The sequence below is a fragment of the Brachyhypopomus gauderio genome, unplaced genomic scaffold, assembly GCF_052324685.1.
Source record: "Brachyhypopomus gauderio isolate BG-103 unplaced genomic scaffold, BGAUD_0.2 sc51, whole genome shotgun sequence".
NCBI classification, from domain to species: Eukaryota; Metazoa; Chordata; class Actinopteri; order Gymnotiformes; family Hypopomidae; genus Brachyhypopomus; species Brachyhypopomus gauderio.
The window spans coordinates 2,265,066-2,288,096 of NW_027506876.1; the positions used below are offsets into that span (position 1 = coordinate 2,265,066).

A 23,031-nucleotide genomic window follows, 5' to 3' on the forward strand; every position below is an offset into this window, starting at 1 on the left:
AAAGTTAATTCATTTATGTACCCTATTATACAGTGTGTTAATTTATAATCCGCTATTACATAGTATATTGTTAGTGTACATGATAAAATGCAACTGCTTCTGTTATACCAGAAAATTATAATTTTCATCAGAATTTATATTTTGCAACAGAGATTAAGCATAGTCTTGAATTAAATACAATTATGATGGTAACTAAGTTTTCCAAGTAAGCCTTAAATACAGATTTAAGTCTAATCTAATTGCTGTCCAGATCCCACTGTCACTTTACCTGAAGTCTTTACCTGAAAGAAGTATAACATCTAATATTTTAATCAGTCGCTGTATTGGTCCCGTGGGAGCTGGCAGTGATTGTGCAAAAGGAGGAGTGGTCAAGAAGGTCAGTAACCCAAACCAGTCACTTCACAGATGACTTCCCACCAACTGTGAGCAGACCTGAGTCTTTGACAACCACATCTACTGTATATTTACAAAGTGTATTTTTTACAGCATTGCCATGATGAAAGTTTGATGATTGTACAGTAGGACAATGTATTATTTTTTAGAGAATGATATTAGAGTATGATCACTGTGTCAGACTTAAAATGGCTTAAAATAGCAAATATTTTTAGTAATACATTTCAAAACATACGATATCAACTGCACATGTATTACACATGTATATGTTAATTATTTAACTTGGTATTGGTATTTGGTATTTTAAATTGATAAACATTTTCTGGAAATCATATATACAGACTCATTTTATCCACAACATAAATTTACCTTTTAGGAGTACTGCAGACACAGGCAGAGAATCAGTATGAATGTTCACACACATGAACACCACCAACACCACCCACACACACACTTACAAACACACACATTCACACGCATGCACAACACCAACACCACCCACACACACTTACAAACACACACATTCACACGCATGCACAACACCAACACCACCCACACACACTTACAAACACACACATTCACACGCATGCACAACACCAACACCACCCACACACACACACACTTACAAACACACACATTCACGCATGCACAACACCAATGCCACACACACACACACTTACAAACACACACATTCACACACATGCACAACACCAACACCACCCACACACACACTTACAAACACACACATTCACACACATGCACAACACCAACACCACCCACACACACACTTACAAACACACACATTCACACACATGCACAACACCAATGCCACACACAATTATAAACACATACACTCATACATACACATATGCACAACTCGAATACTACACACACACACAACAAAAATACCACACACACACACATACATGAACAACACCAATACTTCCCAAACACACACACACTTACAAACATCTTATTTTGAATACTGCCCATTTTCATAGGGGTACTGGTTATTTTATGAAAGTACACATTATAAATTTAAATTAAGTCAAATATAGTTATGAGCTATTCATTTCTCATTTACTAGTACACCATCAATGGTCTGCTTTTTATAAGATAGGTTTGCCAATAATAGGTAGCAATATCCAAAGTGAACAAGGCTCATGATTGGTTGTATTTTGTGAGAAAACTGGTATACATAATGTAACTGAATAACTACGCAATGCCCTGTTACAAGCCAAATGTAGATAATATGACAGTTCAGTATTACTGAAAACATTATGCTTGAAGCAACTAATAGCAACTCTAAGCAGGCTAATGTCAGACCACTGTGCAACACACAACAACCTTACTATATTTAATCTCTTGCCTTGTACTTGTACAATGTGTGACAATAAAAGTCTCCTCTACCTCTTGTAATAAGATATCATGAACACATAGCTTTAAACACACTTGTCTTAACACTGTTTAATCCCCCCAAAATTCTTAAGCGTCATATAAGACACTGACTGAGGACTTATTCCTAGATGTTACACTGAGTGAGGACGTAGGACTAGTTAAAACATTTTCTGAGGACCTAGCCTAGTCCTAGCTGTAACACTGAAGACCTAGTCGTTACATTGAAGACCTAGTCCTACCTGTAACATTGAAGACCTAGTCCTAGCTGTAACACTGAAGACCTAGTCGTTACATTGAAGACCTAGTCCTACCTGTAACATTGAAGACCTAGTCCTAGCTGTAACACTGAAGACCTAGTCATTACATTGAAGACCTAGTCCTAGCTGTTATACTGAAGACCTAGTCCTAGCTGTAACACTGAAGACCTAGTCGTTAAATTGAAGACCTAGTCCTACCTGTAACATTGAAGACCTAGTCCTAGCTGTAACACTGAAGACCTAGTCCTACCTGTAACATTGAAGACCTATTCCTAGCTGTAACATTGAAGACCTAGTCATTACATTGAAGACCTATTCCTAGCTGTTATACTGAAGACCAAGTCCTAGCTGTAACACTGAAGACCTAGTCCTAGCTGTAACACTGAAGACCTAGTCCTAGCTGTAACACTGAAGACCTAAGCCTACCTGTAACATTGAAGACCTAGTCGTTACATTGAAGACCTAGTCCTAGCTGTAACACTGAAGACCTAGTCCTACCTGTAACATTGAAGACCAAGTCCTAGCTGTAACACTGAAGACCTAAGCCTACCTGTAACATTGAAGACCTATTCCTAGCTGTAACATTGAAGACCTAGTCGTTACATTGAAGACCTAGTCCTAGCTGTAACACTGAAGACCTAGTCGTTACATTGAAGACCTATTCCTAGCTGTAACATTGAAGACCTAGTCGTTACATTGAAGACCTAGTCCTAGCTGTAACACTGAAGACCTAGTCCTACCTGTAACATTGAAGACCTAGTCCTAGCTGTAACACTGAAGACCTAAGCCTACCTGTAACATTGAAGACCTAGTCGTTACATTGAAGACCTAGTCCTAGCTGTAACACTGAAGACCTAGTCCTACCTGTAACATTGAAGACCTAGTCATTACATTGAAGACCTAGTCCTAGCTGTTATACTGAAGACCTAGTCCTAGCTGTAACACTGAAGACCTAGTCCTAGCTGTAACACTGAAGACCTAAGCCTACCTGTAACATTGAAGACCTAGTCGTTACATTGAAGACCTAGTCCTAGCTGTTATACTGAAGACCTAGTCCTACCTGTAACATTGAAGACCTAGTCCTAGCTGTTATACTGAAGACCTAGTCCTAGCTGTTATACTGAAGACCTAGTCCTAGCTGTAACACTGAAGACCTAGTCCTAGCTGTAACACTGAAGACCTAAGCCTACCTGTAACATTGAAGACCTAGTCCTACCTGTAACATTGAAGACCTAGTCCTAGCTGTAACACTGAAGACCTAGTCCTAGCTGTTATACTGAAGACCTAGTCCGAGCTGTAACACTGAAGACCTAGTCCTAGCTGTAACACTGAAGACCTAGTCCGAGCTGTAACACTGAAGACCTAGTCCTAGCTGTAACACTGAAGACCTTGTCCTAGCTGTAACACTGAAGACCTAGTCCTAGCTGTTATACTGAAGACCTAGGCCTAGCTGTTTTTCTTTGAGTTGTAGAGCTCGTGCCATTTATTTGGACAACAACATTTTATGAAGCTTCGTAATGCAGCTGCGTTGGATTAATTTAAATATGTAATTTATCTGTGTGACAAACATGCCGCTTTTACATTAATCTTACATCCTTATGTGACACAAGGACTGACTATTATGAAGAGCAATGTATCGTAGGCTACTGCGTCATTATACAAATATTGCCTAACGAAAACATATTTAAGAATTGTGGTCACTTGTGCTCGATTTAGTCACAAACAGAACTGCTGGGCGTTTTCTTTGTTGGGCTACATTTCTTTACACAGATCAGCTAAAACACTATTTGAATACCTATCTGAAAAACAGTGGTGACCTGAAGTAAACCAAACAGCTCCATCACGTCAGTTTCCTAGCAACATCGCAGCATGGTCATCAGAGATTGATGCCCGCAGTGACCATCACATATCTACAATATATACCAAGATATTTTATATATGAACAGGTCGATGCACTTACCGACAAAGAAAGTTTATCGTTCCAAGTTTGCTAATATTTGTCCTCGTTTCTCACTCATGGTTTCTGCAAGTGATAAGACTAAAAGTTCTTGTCCTTCCGGAATAAATGCCGTAGCCACGTAATGGAAAAATAGTCCTTTTCTTTCTCACAAATACAGTGACATCAGCCTGTTAGTTTAGGAATTTGCGTAATGTGTCTTCATACATTCTACAGGCTTCATATTTTATAGTGCAGCACATCCAATATAACAGTAATACTTTATTTTAGCATTTGAAACCCACCACAGCAGCATAGAAACGTCACGTTATGAAAACCGCAAGCGAAGTCATGTAGTAGTATGTCCTTGACTTCATTACATCCGTGTTGAAGATTTGAAATTCAGCTTGTTTATGGCGCATTCTTCGTTGACGTGAATGGCATAGCGATTTACACGGAGCCACGTTTTTGTCTCGGTTAAGCCTAATAAAAGGCGCAAAGGTTGAGTCCATGCCATCACAACCCTAAACCTTTTTTGCCCGCCTGTTTTACTTGCTATACGAGAGCGCTTCTGTAACGACCTGTCTTCAGTGTTTCCTCACACACGACAGAAACGGAATGTAGCGCTCCGCCTGCTGGCCCTGGTCGTTAGATCCTAACAGCTGATGTGGTTTACCTACATTAAACCAGTAATGTGAGGTGTCCACAATGACATGTAGCCCGGTAAGGAACCAAACGAAAAATAAATAAAAGACCAATAATATGTTAAACAGCTATTACATCATTCATGGAGGTTTGTTTCGGATTGCTTAAAGATCACCATTAACTGCAAATATTAATTAGGAATTACATGCCACTATAGCTCATACTCTTTATGCAAAATTTCAAAATGTTTTAAGATTTTGGTGTCTAGGTACCAAAAGTGAAGCCATAATGAACACTGCAATGCCATCTGGATTCACTACTGTTTCACTGTAGAAATGAATGGCAGGTTCCTGATTACAGTCCCACCTCACTCTACCACACTTCACAAAAAATATAAGAGTTGGTCTCATATAGGCACTGAATCATGTTCAACTGATAGTACCATGCAGACATCAAGTTCAAGACAAGCATACACTGTATATTACATTTTCAGAGGAAACCTCAAGAATGAGATATTATCTCCTATGATTGACTTTTTAAAATGATCGCCTATCAAACACCTACATTTTTATTGTGTATAGAGTAAACAAAATCTTTAAATATAATAATCTGTGAATGCAGCACTAAGGATTATCACTACTATGATGATCACAGATCAATCAGCTTAAACATACCACAGTGATTCTTGAGATGCTTGATTACAAGATGAACACCATCAAGGAGCAGTGTCCTCTGTGGAGGTGGAGGACAGAGGCCAAGAGAACTGCAGAACTATCAGAACTGCAGAAAGGCATAATGAAGGTATCTAAGAAGTACCGCAAGATGCCTAAACCTGAGGCCTTGGGGACTGTTGAGCAAAGATGAAGAACTCTGGCTGCACACCTGAAAAAAAGAAGCGAGGAGAATATACAGGATATTCTTCCACAATCCATCCTGAGTGTACTGTCAGTGGCAGGGTGACAGAACGAGAATAGACCCACCAAATATGAACCATACTGGAGAAGAATATGGAAGCAGGAGGCATCACTCAACATAAATGTCTAGGGATTATTGAATTTCAGAGCAGACCACAGCAACCTCCCTGAACAGGATAATATCACACTAGCAGATGTTCAAGAAAGGGCTTCAAATATGAAGAGCTGGACAGCTGCGGGCGCTCACATGGTCCACACCTACTGGCTGAAGAAGCTAACTGGAAGCATAAATGAACCAGCTGCTAATGGATGTAACCAACCCTGAATAGTTAAGTTGTCTTAATTCTACAGGACCTCCAGAAAGGGTCAGTTCCATCAAGCTAGTGTTCAATAAAGTTCCATAAAGCGCCTCTGCACAACATGGGTGCGCTTTACAGGCATCAAGCATCTCCATGAAGACCTCAGTGGGACTGTGGAAGACAAATATCAGACCAATACCACAATACCACACCAGACCAATACCACACAGACCAATACCTCAATACCACACAGACCAATACCACAAAACCATGAAGACCAATACCACAATACCACACAGACTAATAACACACAGACCAATACCACAATACCACACAGACCAATACCTCAATACCACACATACCAATACCACATCAGACCAATACCACAATACCACACAGACCAATACCTCAATACCACGAAGACAAATATCACAATACCACACAGACCAATACCATTTACCACATCAGACCAATACCACAATACCACACAGACCAATACCTCAATACCATGAAGACAAATACCACAATACCACACAGACCAATACCTCAATACCATGAAGACAAATACCACAATACCACATCAGACCAATACCACACAGACCAATACCTCAATACCACACAGACCAATACCACAAAACCATGAAGACCAATACCACAATACCACACAGACCAATAACACAGACCAATACCACACAGACCAATACCACAATACCACACAGACCAATACCACAATACCATGAAGACCAATAACACAATACCACCTCAGACCAATAGCACAATACCACACAGACCAATACCACAATACCACATCAGACCAATACCACACAGACCAATACCACAATACCACATCAGACCAATACCACACAGACCAGTACCACAATACCACACAGACCAATACCACAATACCATGAAGACCAATACCACAATACCACACAAACCAATACCACAATACCACATCAGACCAATACCACACAGACCAATACCACAATACCACATCAGACCAATACCTCAATACCACACAGACCAATGGCCCACAATTCCACACAGACCAATACATCAATACCTAAATACCACACAGACCAATACCACAATACCACACAGACCAGTATCACAATACCACACATACCAATACCACAATACCATGAAGACCCATGGGTTCTGGACCCATAGTATTGTTAACCTTGTAAATCCTGTAAAGCTGCTTTGCGACAACTTGAGTTGTTAAAAGCGCTATACAAATAAACTTTGATTGATTGATTGAAGACCAAGACCACAATACCACACAGACCAATACCACAATACCACACAGACCAATACCACAATACCATGAAGACCAAGACCACAATACCACACAGACCAATACCACAATACCACATCAGACCAATACCTCAATACCACACAGACCAATGTCCCACAATACCACACAGACCAATACCACAATACCACACAGACCAATACCACAATGCCACACAGACCAGTACCACAATACCACACAGACCAGTACCACAATACCAGTCTACCTGCTGCACGTCCGTTTAGTAGGTGGAAGAAGACACACTCAGATAAGACAGTTAGTTAACGAGCATTTATTTACCAATACATGCATTGGGAGAGATGCGTCTGTACCGAGGTCCAGAAGATCTCCGAATTACAGAGTACATGTTTCTAAGTTATATAGGGAGTACCATACTGGTTACATTTATCATGTCAAAGTCTCAGTGAGTCTCAACCCCTTTACAGAAAACAGGATATTCCCTAACGTTATTCTGAGGTGCTTGCTCTGTCACCGCGCATTCAAGGCCACTATCTGTGAGTGAAACTTATACACAGTATAGTGAGCAAAACAACTTAATCAATCATATTAGTCCTGTAAGCACACAGATTTGAATGCTGTCTGACCCCCATCATTACAGAACCCAATGCTCTTGCTTAACTGAGTACTAAAATTGAGTCTTGTTATCATCTTTACTATAAATAAATAATATGATTTTAATAAAAATTGCACATCTTCGTGTGTTCTTACTGCACTATCATGTCCTAGTCAACTACACTGTGGATCCTTGCAGTATTTTATTTTACAAAGTTTATTTTTGTGGTTTGTTTTCTGAATGGCTCACTAGCTATTCATGACCTTCTTGGTTTTATCTCTCATATCTTTATTTTCCCTCTTTCATCTTTACACCTGTGTTCATTTATCTGTTTCCCCTCTTTTGTCTTTACACCTGTGTTCATCTTTGTTTGCCCTCTTTCGTCTTTACGTCTGTGTTCATTTATCTGTTTCCCCTCTTTCGTCTTTACGCCTATGTTCATCTTTGTTTCCCCTCTTTTGTCTTTACCTGTGTTCATTTATCTTTGTTTCCCCTCTTTCGCCTTTACACCTGTGTTCATTTATCTTTGGTTCCCCTTTCGTCTTTACGCCTGTATTCATTTATCTGTTTCCCTTCTTTCGTCTTTACGCCTGTGTTCATTTATCTGTTTCCCTTCTTTCGTCTTTACGCCTGTGTTCATTTATCTTTGTTTCCCCTCTTTTGTCTTTACCTGTGTTCATTTATCTTTGTTTCCCCTCTTTCGTCTTTACGCCTGTGTTCATTTATCTTTGGTTCCCCTTTCGTCTTTACGCCTGTGTTCATTTATCTGTTTCCCTTCTTTCGTCTTTACGCCTGTGTTCATTTATCTTTGTTTCCCCTCTTTCGCCTTTACACCTGTGTTCATTTGTTTCCCCTCTTTTGTCTTTACACCTGTGTTCATCTTTGTTTGCCCTCTTTCGTCTTTACGTCTGTGTTCATTTATCTGTTTCCCTTCTTTCGTCTTTACGCCTGTGTTCATCTTTGTTTCCCCTCTTTCATCTTTATGCCTGTGTTCATTTATCTTTGGTTCCCCTTTCGTCTTTACGCCTGTGTTCATTTATGTTTCCCTTCTTTCGTCTTTATGCCTGTGTTCATTTATCTTTGTTTCCCCTCTTTCATCTTTACACCTGTGTTCATTTATGTTTCCCCTCTTTTGTCTTTACACCTGTGTTCATCTTTGTTTGCCCTCTTTCGTCTTTACGTCTGTGTTCATTTATCTGTATCCCTTCTTTCGTCTTTACGCCTGTGTTCATCTTTGTTTCCCCTCTTTCGTCTTTACGCCTATGTTCATCTTTGTTTCCCCTCTTTTGTCTTTACCTGTGTTCATTTATCTTTGTTTCCCCTCTTTCGCCTTTACACCTGTGTTCATTTATCTTTGGTTCCCCTTTCGTCTTTACGCCTGTATTCATTTATCTGTTTCCCTTCCTTCGTCTTTACGCCTGTGTTCATTTATCTGTTTCCCTTCTTTCGTCTTTACGCCTGTGTTCATTTATCTTTGTTTCCCCTCTTTTGTCTTTACCTATGTTCATTTATCTTTGTTTCCCCTCTTTCGTCTTTACGTCTGTGTTCATTTATCTGTATCCCTTCTTTCGTCTTTACGCCTGTGTTCATCTTTGTTTCCCCTCTTTCGTCTTTACGCCTATGTTCATCTTTGTTTCCCCTCTTTTGTCTTTACCTGTGTTCATTTATCTTTGTTTCCCCTCTTTCGTCTTTACGCCTGTGTTCATTTATCTTTGGTTCCCCTTTCGTCTTTACGCCTGTGTTCATTTATCTGTTTCCCTTCTTTCGTCTTTACGCCTGTGTTCATTTATCTTTATTTCCCCTCTTTCGCCTTTACACCTGTGTTCATTTATGTTTCCCCTCTTTTGTCTTTACACCTGTGTTCATCTTTGTTTGCCCTCTTTCGCCTTTACACCTGTGTTCATTTATCTTTGGTTCCCCTTTCGTCTTTACGCCTGTATTCATTTATCTGTTTCCCTTCTTTCGTCTTTACACCTGTGTTCATTTATCTTTGTTTCCCCTCTTTCGCCTTTACACCTGTGTTCATTTATGTTTCCCCTCTTTTGTCTTTACACCTGTGTTCATCTTTGTTTGCCCTCTTTCGTCTTTACGTCTGTGTTCATTTATCTGTTTCCCTTCTTTCGTCTTTACGCCTGTGTTCATCTTTGTTTCCCCTCTTTCATCTTTATGCCTGTGTTCATTTATCTTTGGTTCCCCTTTCGTCTTTATGCCTGTGTTCATTTATGTTTCCCTTCTTTCGTCTTTACGCCTGTGTTCATTTATCTTTGTTTCCCCTCATTCATCTTTACACCTGTGTTCATTTATGTTTCCCCTCTTTTGTCTTTACACCTGTGTTCATCTTTGTTTGCCCTCTTTCGTCTTTACGTCTGTGTTCATTTATCTGTATCCCTTCTTTCGTCTTTACGCCTGTGTTCATCTTTGTTTCCCCTCTTTCGTCTTTACGCCTATGTTCATCTTTGTTTCCCCTCTTTTGTCTTTACCTGTGTTCATTTATCCTTGTTTCCCCTCTTTCGCCTTTACACCTGTGTTCATTTATCTTTGGTTCCCCTTTCGTCTTTACGCCTGTATTCATTTATCTGTTTCCCTTCTTTCGTCTTTACGCCTGTGTTCATTTATCTGTTTCCCCTCTTTTGTCTTTACCTGTGTTCATTTATCTTTGTTTCCCCTCTTTCGTCTTTACGCCTGTGTTCATTTATCTTTGGTTCCCCTTTCGTCTTTACGCCTGTGTTCATTTATCTGTTTCCCTTCTTTCGTCTTTACGCCTGTGTTCATTTATCTTTGTTTCCCCTCTTTCGCCTTTACACCTGTGTTCATTTATATTTCCCCTCTTTTGTCTTTACACCTGTGTTCATCTTTGTTTGCCCTCTTTCGTCTTTACGTCTGTGTTCATTTATCTGTTTCCCTTCTTTCGTCTTTACGCCTGTGTTCATCTTTGTTTCCCCTCTTTCATCTTTATGCCTGTGTTCATTTATCTTTGGTTCCCCTTTCGTCTTTACGCCTGTGTTCATTTATGTTTCCCTTCTTTCGTCTTTACGCCTGTGTTCATTTATCTTTGTTTCCCCTCTTTCATCTTTACACCTGTGTTCATTTATATTTCCCCTCTTTTGTCTTTACACCTGTGTTCATCTTTGTTTGCCCTCTTTCGTCTTTACGTCTGTGTTCATTTATCTGTTTCCCTTCTTTCGTCTTTACGCCTGTGTTCATCTTTGTTTCCCCTCTTTCATCTTTATGCCTGTGTTCATTTATCTTTGGTTCCCCTTTCGTCTTTACGCCTGTGTTCATTTATCTTTGTTTCCCCTCTTTCATCTTTACACCTGTGTTCATTTATATTTCCCCTCTTTTGTCTTTACACCTGTGTTCATCTTTGTTTGCCCTCTTTCGTCTTTACGTCTGTGTTCATTTATCTGTTTCCCTTCTTTCGTCTTTACGCCTGTGTTCATCTTTGTTTCCCCTCTTTCATCTTTATGCCTGTGTTCATTTATCTTTGGTTCCCCTTTCGTCTTTACGCCTGTGTTCATTTATGTTTCCCTTCTTTCGTCTTTACGCCTGTGTTCATTTATCTTTGTTTCCCCTCTTTCATCTTTACACCTGTGTTCATTTATGTTTCCCCTCTTTCGTCTTTACGCCTGTGTTCATCTTTGTTTCCCCTCTTTCGTCTTTACGCCTGTTCATCTTTGTTTCCCCTCTTTCATCTTTATGCCTGTGTTCATTTATCTTTGTTTCCCCTCTTTTGTCTTTACACCTGTGTTCATTTATCTTTGGTTCCCCTTTCGTCTTTACGCCTGTGTTCATTTATCTGTTTCCCTTCTTTCGTCTTCACGCCTGTGTTCATTTATCTGTTTCCCTTCTTTCGTCTTTACGCCTGTGTTCATTTATCTTTGTTTCCCCTCTTTTGTCTTTACCTGTGTTCATTTATCTTTGTTTCCCCTCTTTCGCCTTTACGCCTGTGTTCATTTATCTTTGTTTCCCCTCTTTCGTCTTTACGTCTGTGTTCATTTATCTTTGGTTCCCCTCTTTCGTCTTTACACCTGTGTTCATTTATCTTTGTTTCCACTCTTTCGTCTTTACGCCTGTGTTCATTTATGTAGTTTCTTGATTGCTATTCTGCTTATTCATGTTTCTATATTTTGCTAAATAAACATGCTACACTGTTCACCAGCTGACTTCTATCATGATGAATGCTGCATGATCCGAGCCAATTTATAGATGGAGTCTCCCATTTTGAAGTAATTTCTCTATTTCACCAACAGCAGATCAGTCAACTCCAACAACTTGCACAGCAAGTACAACAAACAAAACAACTCAATCAACTGGTTCAGTCTCTTAACCAGCTACCTTGGAATTTGTTCTATCTGTGGATTAAGGTGAGGTTAAGCCAACTCCCTGTTCTTTCCCATGATTCTAATATGTACAAAACAAACAAGTTTGACAGAAAACCTAGCAACAAGAAACCTAGGCATTTCTGCTAAAATCCTAAATCTCCTCAAAATCATACATTTTAGAGAATCTATGGAATTTCATTATTGTGTGGCAAAAAAGACAAAGGTGAATGTGTTGCATTTTGTGTGTCTTGTTTGTGCATTTACATGTGAAGACAGGACACATGAAAGACAAAATGTGATATTGTTTACAGGAATCAGAGGCACACTGCAATATTGCTCTGCAATACATGGCATCTCCATCATTTTATTCTATTTCTCCAGCTCCTTCACTGTCTACAACCAATATCACTCACCAGTACTACATCACAAACCTCCACTGCAGGACTCTTGAACATAAATAGCAAACATGTTTAATAATCCTCTGATCACTTCAGAGCTCTATCAGAGCGCTAAAGGTTGAATAATTTCTCCTTTCATGTTACCAGATCATCCATGCTTTCGATTAACCCGAGTGGAAAAATGTTCTGTGAATGTTGCAATATTTATTTATTACAGAAACGCAGGCAGTTGATACCATACCTCAACAACCCTGGACACAGTCATGAATTCATCACGGACCTCCCTGAATCTGAAGGGAATATAACCATATTGTTAATGATGGATTTTTCAAAAGGATGTTTTTTTCAAAATGATGTCTTCTCCCAGACTGCAAAGACCCTATTTCAACAGATCTTTTGTCATTTTACACTACTGAAGGATAATGTGTTGGACAAAAATAACCAGTTTACTTCCATGTTTCAAGGGCATTCATGCAGTGACTGGGGAGCTCTCACATACTGCTCCTGACAGTCTCAAATGTTCATCCATTTATGTCCACAGATGTATTTCCTTTGGGTGTGGTTCTGCATGTGTGTGTGTTCAATTTGTTGCACCTGTTACTTGTATTGTTATCATTATATGTTGTACTTGTTTCTTGTTTATGTTAACGTATTTAATGTGTCAATGTTGTGCTACTCGCTCATCTTTGTTTTAGTCTATTCCCTGTTGCGTTCGTGTAGTAAATGTTTGTGGTGATGTAAGCATAGCGTGGTCGTGTCGAGTCTAGAGGCCTCGCCAATCAGACATGGGACAAAGTTTGCCAGCTGGTATTTTGTATTTTATTATCCAAAGACCCTGCAAACCTAAGCCTAAAAGTGCAAATGTGCTCTCTTCAGATTAAAATGGTGCATTTGTCATAAATCACGAGTTTAAGACTTTTCATCCTCTCCGGGCATCACGTCTCTTTTGCACATGACATGGGGGCAGTCATGGTCTGGTGGTAGGGAATTTGTGACCAGAGGGTCATGGGTTTGATTTCCAGACCTGAGGCCATGACTGAGGTGTCCTTGAGCAAGGCACCTAACCCCAACTGCTCCCCGGGTGCCGGGCTAGGGCTGCCCACCGCTCTGGGCACGTGTGCACCACAGCCTAACTGCACAGATGGGTACAAAGAGGAGGACAAAATTCAATTGCGGTGAAAAAAATTACAATTGACAAATATGGCACATTTACATTTTATGACATCACCCCCACAACCTAGGCCATTTGCGAGCCTCGCTCTGGTCAATAGACACCGGTGTTCTCCATCCTCCCCACTGTAGGTTTCTCCTGTCTTTTAAATCATCCGACTCCTACCCCCAATCACCTGGACTGGTCCATTCTGTACAGACAGAGGGGGCACAACATTACATGATCCACAACAGGTGCATTACCTCTGCTGGTGACGGTACTCACTCTGTCACATTGTTGTGTGTCGTTAAGCGCTACCACGCTATTTTAATAAACATTGTGTGTTTAAAGTGGCAACACCTCGGTCTCAGCATCCTTTCTCACCCCTTGTAACAGAAAGATGAACCAAAGAGTTGCCTAAGAGCACTACTGCGCACACTCCCCCCATGCACTCCAACGCCATGGGCAATAAAGTCAAATTTATTTATATAGTGCTATTTACAACACGTTGTCACAAAGTAGCTTTACAATCATATGGGTCCAGGGGCCTCATGTACAAAGACTTGGATTTCTTACTGAAACCTGGCGTACAGACAAATCCAGAAAATGTCGTAAGCAAAAAAAATCCGGATGTATCAAACCGTGCTTATGCCGGAATCCACGCACATTTCTTTTATACACCCCAATCAACATGGATTTGAGCACACATGATAGAGTGGCTGACTTCTCCTGTGATACGCCCCCTATAAATATGCTAATTCATTTAAATTTGCCCTGCACCGGAGGAGTTTCCTCTCTGATCTATCACAAACCATATTTAAACGGGGAAATAAGAGAAACTTCACCAAATGTGAAGCGGCGATGCTCCTGAATGGAACGGAATGGCACGGAAAAAATGTTTGTTTGGTACACTGTCCTCTGGCATTACGGCAAAGCGCAAAAGGTCTGAGTGGGACAGCGTGTGTGAGTCAGAACAATGCACACTGGCAGAATTATATAACCTAAAAACTCGATAAAATAATTGGTAAAAATTCATATTGTAGCCATGATTTTTTGCCTTGCTTGTATGGCACCTGGGTTAGGCTACGCATGAATTTGTCCTGGCTCTGGGTCCACTGGTTGCTTCACCACCTAACAATGGCACAGCATACCTGTGCACAACATTGTGCAGGACCCCACATGCCCTCACAATACGACACACCTTCTCTGGCCGATACAGGAGCATCCCCCGGTCCTGTCCAGGCAGCGTCACCGGCTTTTCAGCTGCCCAATTGCCCTCTCCACGACTGACTGGGTATGAGAACGAAGAGAATTGTATCTCCGCTCTCAGTCAGTCTGTGGATTGCAAAGTGGGGTCATCAGCCACGTCTTGAACGCGTAGCTGCTGTCTCCTAAGTAATTTAACAATTACCCATGGTTTAAATTAATTATTCTATCGTGGAAATGTCAAATGCTTTTATTTAAATGCTTTAAATTTTTTGCTTACCATGAAGCCACCCATGATGCACTCTGCCAGCTTGTAATCTTATCCCAACCATGCAGTTTGTAAGGATGTACGAATCATGGGTTGATCCAGGTCAACGTCCCAGCAGGCATTTCAACGTTGAATCAACGTCAAAGGTTATGGTTGAATCAACGTGGGATTTGGTGTTGATTTTGAAAGATGAATCAACGTTGATATGCCAGCGTCGTTTCAACGTCATACATTCAACCTTGAATAAACCACAAACTCATGTTCATGATGCTCAAAATTGCATGGGAGAGAGAAAAAAAAAAAACAACTGTATGCCATAATGAAAAAAGATTCTCACTGTAAATTTCTTCTCTGAGAACATGGAACAGCAGGACTACAAAACAAATGTCCACCAATTACAGGGTATTGAAGAACTTGCATCAGGCTGAGTATAAAGAATGTAAAAAAGTTACTCTTATTTCTTGTGGCCACCACCACCCAACCTCTCCGGTGCATACTTGAAGTATTTAGCAATCGTGTCCATTGGCTCCTGTTGTGTGATTTTTTGTGTGCTAAGAACAGTATCTAAAGAGGAAAAGCAAACCGCAGGTTAGTTTATAGTTATAAATGCTGTACATCCGTTTGCGTGATACATAGCATATGCAATGTTTTTGTACGTATGCACCGTTAGTACATGAGGCCCCAGATCCCTAATGAGCAAGCCAAATGCGAGCAAAAACTCCCTATGATGGTGGGGATTAGGAAGAAACCTCAGGATGACAGCATCAACATCTCAGATTACCAGAAATCTCAATGTCTGGGGGTCCCCGAGCCCCACAACTTACAAGGGGAATATTAACTGAAGGCTTGATTAAATAGGTGAGTCTTAAGTCTAGATTTAAAGATTGCAACTGTGTCAGAATCAGAGGAGCTTTAAAGGAGAAAGCTCTGCCTCCGGCTGTAGTCTTACTAATTTTTGGATCTAAAAGCATTTTTGGAGCGCAAAGGGCGAGTTGGGTTGTAGTAAGCAATTAATTCACTCGGATATTCTGGAGCAAGACCATTTAATGCCTTATAGGTCAACAGAAGAATTTTAAATTCAATTTGATATTTAATCGAATTGAAGCCAGTGTAATGCCGCGAGAGTGGGACTAACAGACCATAGGACTGAGAGTCAAGTTATCCAGGACTGGAGTCCTGCACCCAAAAGGTTGAGGAAGAAGGGTTGGCTAGCTTCTACAGGGACCTCATTTTGTGACAGGGTGGGGTTCAGTAAATGAAACCACCGCGTGGTTTAAAGAGAGAGGCGTAGACCCAAGTACCAGCCCGAACTAAAATGCAGTATAACAGCAAGAGAGCAGTGGTGGATGAAGTACACCAATTATGTACTTGAGTAAAAGTACAGTTACCTTGCATTGAATATTACTCAAGTAAAAGTATTCATCTCAATTTTTTACTTGAGTAGAAGTACAAAAGTATCTGCCTTCAAAAATACTTAAGTATTAAAAGTAAAAGTCTTTTTTTATCTTAGGGCATACTCACACTAGGCACGGTTTGCTGGATCCGTGCTGGGGCCCGGTTATCCCCCCTCCCCACTCCCCCTCTGGCCTGCACTCACACTGGCTTCAGCAACCCGGCCGAGCACGCTTACGTCATCACAACGCCGCTTTATTTGGAAAAAAAGCGCGCTCGCACAACACTATGGAGTTCACGATTCTCTTTTTATTGTATTTTTGGAGTCGTTTTGGGAGTGCAGAAATACGGTGCAAGCACAGATTTATCGATAACACAGGTCAACAAAAAAATAATAATTTACTGGTGCCCAAAATATTTTAATGAATTTGGGGTATTTTTGGGGTGCTGATTCTGAATATGCTATCAGTTTTGCCAGATTGGCTCAAGTTTTTGAGATTTTTGGTATCTTATTTATAGCACTTATATAGCATTAGCATATAGCATTTATAGCACAAGAAGAAGTTGTAATAACGATCCAGACACATTCTGTTACATTTGTGGTGAATATACACTGCAAAAACATAGAAGAAACATAACAGACTTCATTAAAAAAGTGTATTTGGCCTATTTTGGGGTTATGCTTGGGGACCAAGACAAGTCTTGGGCACCACACATAGTGTGTTTTTTTTACACATTTCACATTTACATTTACATTTACATTTACATTTATGGCATTTAGCAGACGCTCTTATCCAGAGCGACTTACAAAAGTGCTATGTAGTTGCTTGGAATCTCCAAGGTAGAATAGATAGTCCTGAACACAAGGTACTCTAAGCTGGAAAAACCACTAGACGAAAGTCAAATGATACCTAACAATTATACCTGAATATACACATCCCCTGAGGAAAAAGACAGTAAACAATTCCTATAACCCAATTATGCACAATACCTGAGGAAAGAGACGATAAAGTACAATAGACAAAGCATAATTATGCAAAGTGCACTTGAAAGAGGTGGGTCTTCAGTCGGCGTCTGAAGACAGCAAGTGACTCCGATGTTCGGACACACAAGGGAAGTTCATTCCACCACCTTGGAGCCAGGACAGAGAAAAGTCTGGATGCTTGTCTCCCATGTGTCCTGGATGATGGAGGGTCAAGACGAGACATACTTGAGGCGCGGAGGGCTCTAGGTATGCATTTCACGAAAAATCTCAAAGACTTGAGCCAATCTGGCAAAACTGATGACATATTCAGAATCAGCACCCCAAAGTTACCCTAAATTCGTTTAAATATCTTTGGCCCCAAAAATGCTGTTGACCTGTGTAATTTAACACAACGATTGTCTGCTAATCGCTTTGCCGCTATGACTGTTTAACGTGAGCGTCGCATCACTGATGTCATGTTTGAGTTCCAGCGAAATGAACCAATCACACGAGGCACCAAGCGGGCCCGGGCACGGATAGCGCTCACACTAGAAGCGAACCGTGCCCGAGTCCACATGAATCGTGCCCTGGCCCACCTCTTCAAGCGGGCCCGAGCACGGTTAACTGATCCGGGCCCGGGCACGGTTGGAGCGCTCACACTAGCCAAACGAACCGTGCTTCGGCAGGCAACCGTGCCCGGGCCCGGATCACAGAGCCTAGTGTGAGTACGCCCTTAGCGTCACATCAAAACCCCTAGGCCTATTCGATCAACAGGTGAACAGGAAACAGTGCCTTACATTTGCCTAGCAAACACAAAATACTCAAAACTAGCCTATATTATCCTCACGACATTCATTTCCAAACTTTATCCATATTATTAATTCACACTAGAAAGGTAGACAAGTAGACAAACCATTTAATATGAAAACATAATTCACCACCAAACAGAACAATAATTTAGAACCGGCCACTTCAGTCCAGCTTGGGGGACTTTTTCTGAGGTTCTACGTTGTCCACCACATGGCGGGACAGGGAAGCTAGAAGCTCTAGCACCTACAACTAGAACTGTGTGCAGCCCTACCAACTGAAGTCATAATATTAAACTTGGCTGAATAATTAATATAATAATAATCACCTAGAACTAGAACTGTGTGCAGCCCTACCAACTGAACTCATAATATTAAACTTGGCCGAATAACACCATGTAACAATTTTCAAAAAAAATTTTGTTCCCAGTTGTTAAGTGTGTTTTCCTGATTGTTTGTACCCTAAATGAATAGAAAAATGTTATTATTCCCTGTAAACTTTGCTTTTGTGGTCAGCACAATGATATTTTGAAATTGATCTATTTTTAAGTATATTCGCCATATTTCAAGATACTTAAGAAGCTTCTGGAATTGTGAGAACTATCAAGAAGTTTCTAGAACTGTCCAGAATTATCTAGAACTTTCTGGGACTGTACAGAATTGTAGGTAGCTGTATAACTACAGTTATATAGGGCCACTATAGCCCTTCCTGAGAGACGGAGAGACATGATCTAATTGATTGGGATTGCATAGTATGTGGGCAACAGCCATCACAGACAAGGGGAATTGACCTAGATAGACAGGTGTGAATTCAATATCTATTCAGATTCTGATAACGACAGTATTCACACTTTACCCCAAACCCATTACAGGAGGAGCTTAGGAAGGACCACTACTTTCAAATGTATATATTGTGTGTTACTCTGCTACCGGGTGATCAGTCTTGCTCTGCTGAATCCTCAGTACACTCTTGTACTTTGATACTGCATGGAATAAAGATTGACCATTTTTATCGAGTTTGGAGGGACATCCTTTTTCCTTACAGTACACAGCAACTTAGTTAATTTAGATGGCATCAAGAGGTTGCATACATCCAGCAGACGCATTTTGCTTTGTACAGTATGTGGCCATTTTATAAAGACAAGAGCGAAAAAGTACTCTGCTGGTGTCAAATGGTGTCATTCCTGATGGGCCTCCAAGGTGGTTTTACTAAGTATCCTTGCTTTATTTGCCTTTGGGACAGTCGGGATACTAAAGCGCACTACCACAGGAGGGACTGGCCTCAGCGGACAGAGTTCACAGTGGGGAAGAACAATGTAAAGTGGGAGCCACTGGTGGACCCATGCAAGGTGCTGATGCCACCACTACACATCAAGTTGGGGCTCATAAAACAATTTGTCAGGGTTTTAGATAAGGAGTCGAGAGCTTTCAATTACCTCCAAGATCTTTTCCCTAAGCTGTCTGAAGCAAAGATCAATGTGGGTGTCTTCGTCGGACCACAAATCAAGAAGATCATAGAGTGCAGTGAATTTCCCAAGAAGCTGAATAGGAAGGAGAGAGCGGCTTGGAACAGTTTTGTCACAGTGGTTCACGGTTTCCTAGGCAATCATAAAGATGAAAAGTATGTACTGGTTCAGACTCTGATAAAGAACTAAAGTATGTACTGGTTCAGACTCTGATAAAGAACTAAAGTATGTACTGGTTCAGACTCTGATAAAGAACTATGCTGCAATGGGCTGCAGGATGTCACTCAAAATCCAAATCCTTGATGCTCATCTTGATAAGTTCAAAGAGAACATGCGAGTTTATTCAGAGGAGCAAGGCGAGCGCTTCCACCAGGACATTATGAACTTTGAACGCCGTTACCAAGGACAATATAATGAGAACATGATGGCCGACTATATTTGGGGATCGATTCTTGAAACTGATTTGCAGTATAGTCATAAATCTCGGAAAACCACACACTTCTGAACAGTTTTTGGTAATCTGTGTAAATTTGCAATGCCTATAGTGTTCTTAGTCTGACTGTATAAATGAGAAGATGCAAAATCGTCTGTTTCTATAATAAAAATTCATAATTTTCGTTGCCGTGGTCACAAAAGCAAAGTTTATGATAAATGTAAGCAATTTTTAATTTGTTTTAGACATAAGCAATTGGAATATAACATTAAAAGCTGGGAACAAAACTTGTGTTACATAGTGTAATTAATAATAATTAATATAATAATAATCAGGGTTGCAAATTCTCATGCAATGAGCGTGAGACACACGCATTTGACCGTCTTCACACTCACACGCCACACATCCGATTTCTCACGCTGAAAAGAAATCTAGTTTATTTACCTCTGATCCACATCTATGATTCAATGAGTTACTACAATGAGTTACTCGCTCTGGAGCCAACCACCAACGATCGATCGATAATAATTTTGCTTCGTTTCGCTCATATTTGCTTGCCTTCGCCTCCCTCATAGGAATTAATTGCGAAGTTCGCTTCGCTTGGCCAAATTCGCGTGTATGTGTCCCCGGCTTTAACGTTTGATGTTGGAGTCTCCTGTGTTAAACTGGCGCTTAGCATCTCCACAGATTGCAATTTTGGTACTAGCACATTGCTTTGGATAAAAGCATCTATTAAAAGTAGTGTATTTCGATGTGATATCATTACCCGGGGTATATAAACCACCCTGTTGGTAGTACTCATCTAATGGCGAACTTACTTCGATGTGTTTTTTCAAGTTTGATGGCGAGTTCATAAATGATGACAGCGATGTGTTCTTCGGAATGCAGAGGAGACACTTGTAGGAATACGAATAATTTTTCTTTTCGAGGAATTAAAACAATTGGGCTAAATAAGGCCAGGGGTGTTGGAGAAAGACATCTATTGCAGCCATGTCATATCCTCAGCCATTTAGCGTACAGATCTTAATCTCTTACTGAGCGCTGATTGGTTATAGTCTGTGACACGGTACACTTTGACCTGTGGGTATTTTATTAAGCGTTGATTTAAAATGAAAAAGGAACGAGATGTTTCTGTAAATGTAACGAAGTGAAAAGTGTAAAGTTTAGCTTTGAAATGTAGTGAAGTAAAAGTATAAAGTCTTACCAAATAAAAGTACTTGAGTAAAAGTACAGATACATGGAAATGTTACTTAAGTAGCTACAGTAACAAATTACATTTACTTTGTTACTGTCCACCACTGCGAGACAGGAAGACACTAAAAAAGGAAGAAAACACAAAAATCATGGAATTGTCAACGCGTGAAATAAAATCAACCACAAAATTCGTGCAAGCACAAAGGAGGCAGAATACTCAACGCGTGAGATAAACTCAACCGCAAATCAGAAACAAAATATGCCAGGGGAAGTAACTGGCTGGATGGCAAATGTCGCAAAGAACAAAAAACCCTTCCCAAACAAAAGCAGATCTGGACAGGATAATAACAGCGGAAGGAAAACTTGAGGGAGACCATGGAGCGGCGCAGGAGGTAATACTTGAATAAGAGATCAAGAGAAAATGGTGACTAAACCATTTTAGCACGAGACCAACAAGGAGAGAAAACTGACTGAGATCACACAGCATGAGGACCAAATGTTTCAGTAGTGAACTGCTACAGTTCTCTCCCTAAAGTAGGGAGGAAAATAGCGGTAGCAGATCACTGCTGATTGCAAGGACTCCACCTGGAACCGACCCGTGGGCTCTGACACAGCCCTGACACACCCAGCTAACGAGGGGCAGCTCTCCCCAGGGCACCGGGAAACCTGCCTTGATCTTAGCAGGCACTCACAAAAGGGAGGAGCACACACCACCGGACAGTGAGGGGCAGTGTTTGGAGGAAGAGGCTAGCCTGCCCCCCGCTGGACACAGTAGACTACGTTGGTTGAGAGGATAGCCTGCCCTCTTCAGAGTATTTGCTGGAAACTGGATTATGTCAGTCAGGAAGCTAGTCCGCCCCTTCGGAACATTCGCTGGATTCTGTAGATTACGTCAGTCAAGCAACCAGCCCACCCCTATCTGTGTACTCCTTTGAGATACTATGCTACCCAGGCAAGGAGCCTAGCATGCCCCTTGAGAATGGTCTGTTTATGTTAAAGTATTGTAACGAACTGCGTGACGCAGAGCATGAAGGCGGACACAAACGCTGAGGAGAGCGAGATTTATTAAATGGAATTCCATAGGCAGTCATAATAACGGGCAGGCGTCATAACAGGCAGGCTAACACATGGAGATCACACGGGGGACAAAGAACACCAAAACACAGAATGAGAGAATACGAATTACAACACTGACTGAATAACCAAAGCACAAACCAACTCAGAGTACAAAACAACCGATGACCGACATGGGAGACACAGGGACTATAAATACATAGAACTATACTAGAAACAGGTGAAGACAATAACGACACGGGCGTGGCAGATGAGGGGAAACCATGGAGACAGACAACAAGGCGTGATCAAGGAGCAGGGAACAACACAGACACAAGGAACAGGGAAACCGGAGTGACAGCTAGGAGAGGGGGGCGTAGCCCTACATTACAGGTATTTAATGTGTGCTTGTTGTTCCTCTTTGTTTGAGTCTATTCTCTGATGCATTTTTGTAGTAAATATTCTTTGTCGTTAAATATAAGTTTGTTTATTACTTTATCTCATATAACTATCCTGTATTTCTTGCTGCATTTCCAGTGTCATCCAAGGCAGATGCTGTACTGCCCCAAGATGTAATAAGATATGTAATAAGATTCTTTGAAGTGAAATGAAATGTTAAAATTATAATTAAATGTTCCACCCTACCTCTTGCAGTATGGCCCTAGAATT

At 40.8% G+C, this 23,031-nt stretch overlaps 1 protein-coding gene across 11 annotated transcripts in view; it reads right to left on the reverse strand.

Annotated features, from left to right (window-relative positions):
- LOC143487899 (membrane-associated phosphatidylinositol transfer protein 2-like) overlaps positions 1 to 4,601 on the reverse strand; it is a 99,973-nt gene extending 95,372 nt beyond the window's left edge. For 5 of the 11 annotated variants that reach the window (XM_076987184.1, XM_076987183.1, XM_076987185.1 and 2 more), the window contains exon 1: positions 4,009 to 4,600. The gene's annotated coding sequence lies outside the window, so the exon portion shown is untranslated. Of the gene's footprint in view, positions 1 to 4,008 lie in introns of all 11 variants that reach the window. The other 6 variants (XM_076987192.1, XM_076987190.1, XM_076987187.1 and 3 more) reach the window with 4 other exon arrangements.
- Between the last annotated feature and the right edge of the window lie 18,430 nt (positions 4,602 to 23,031).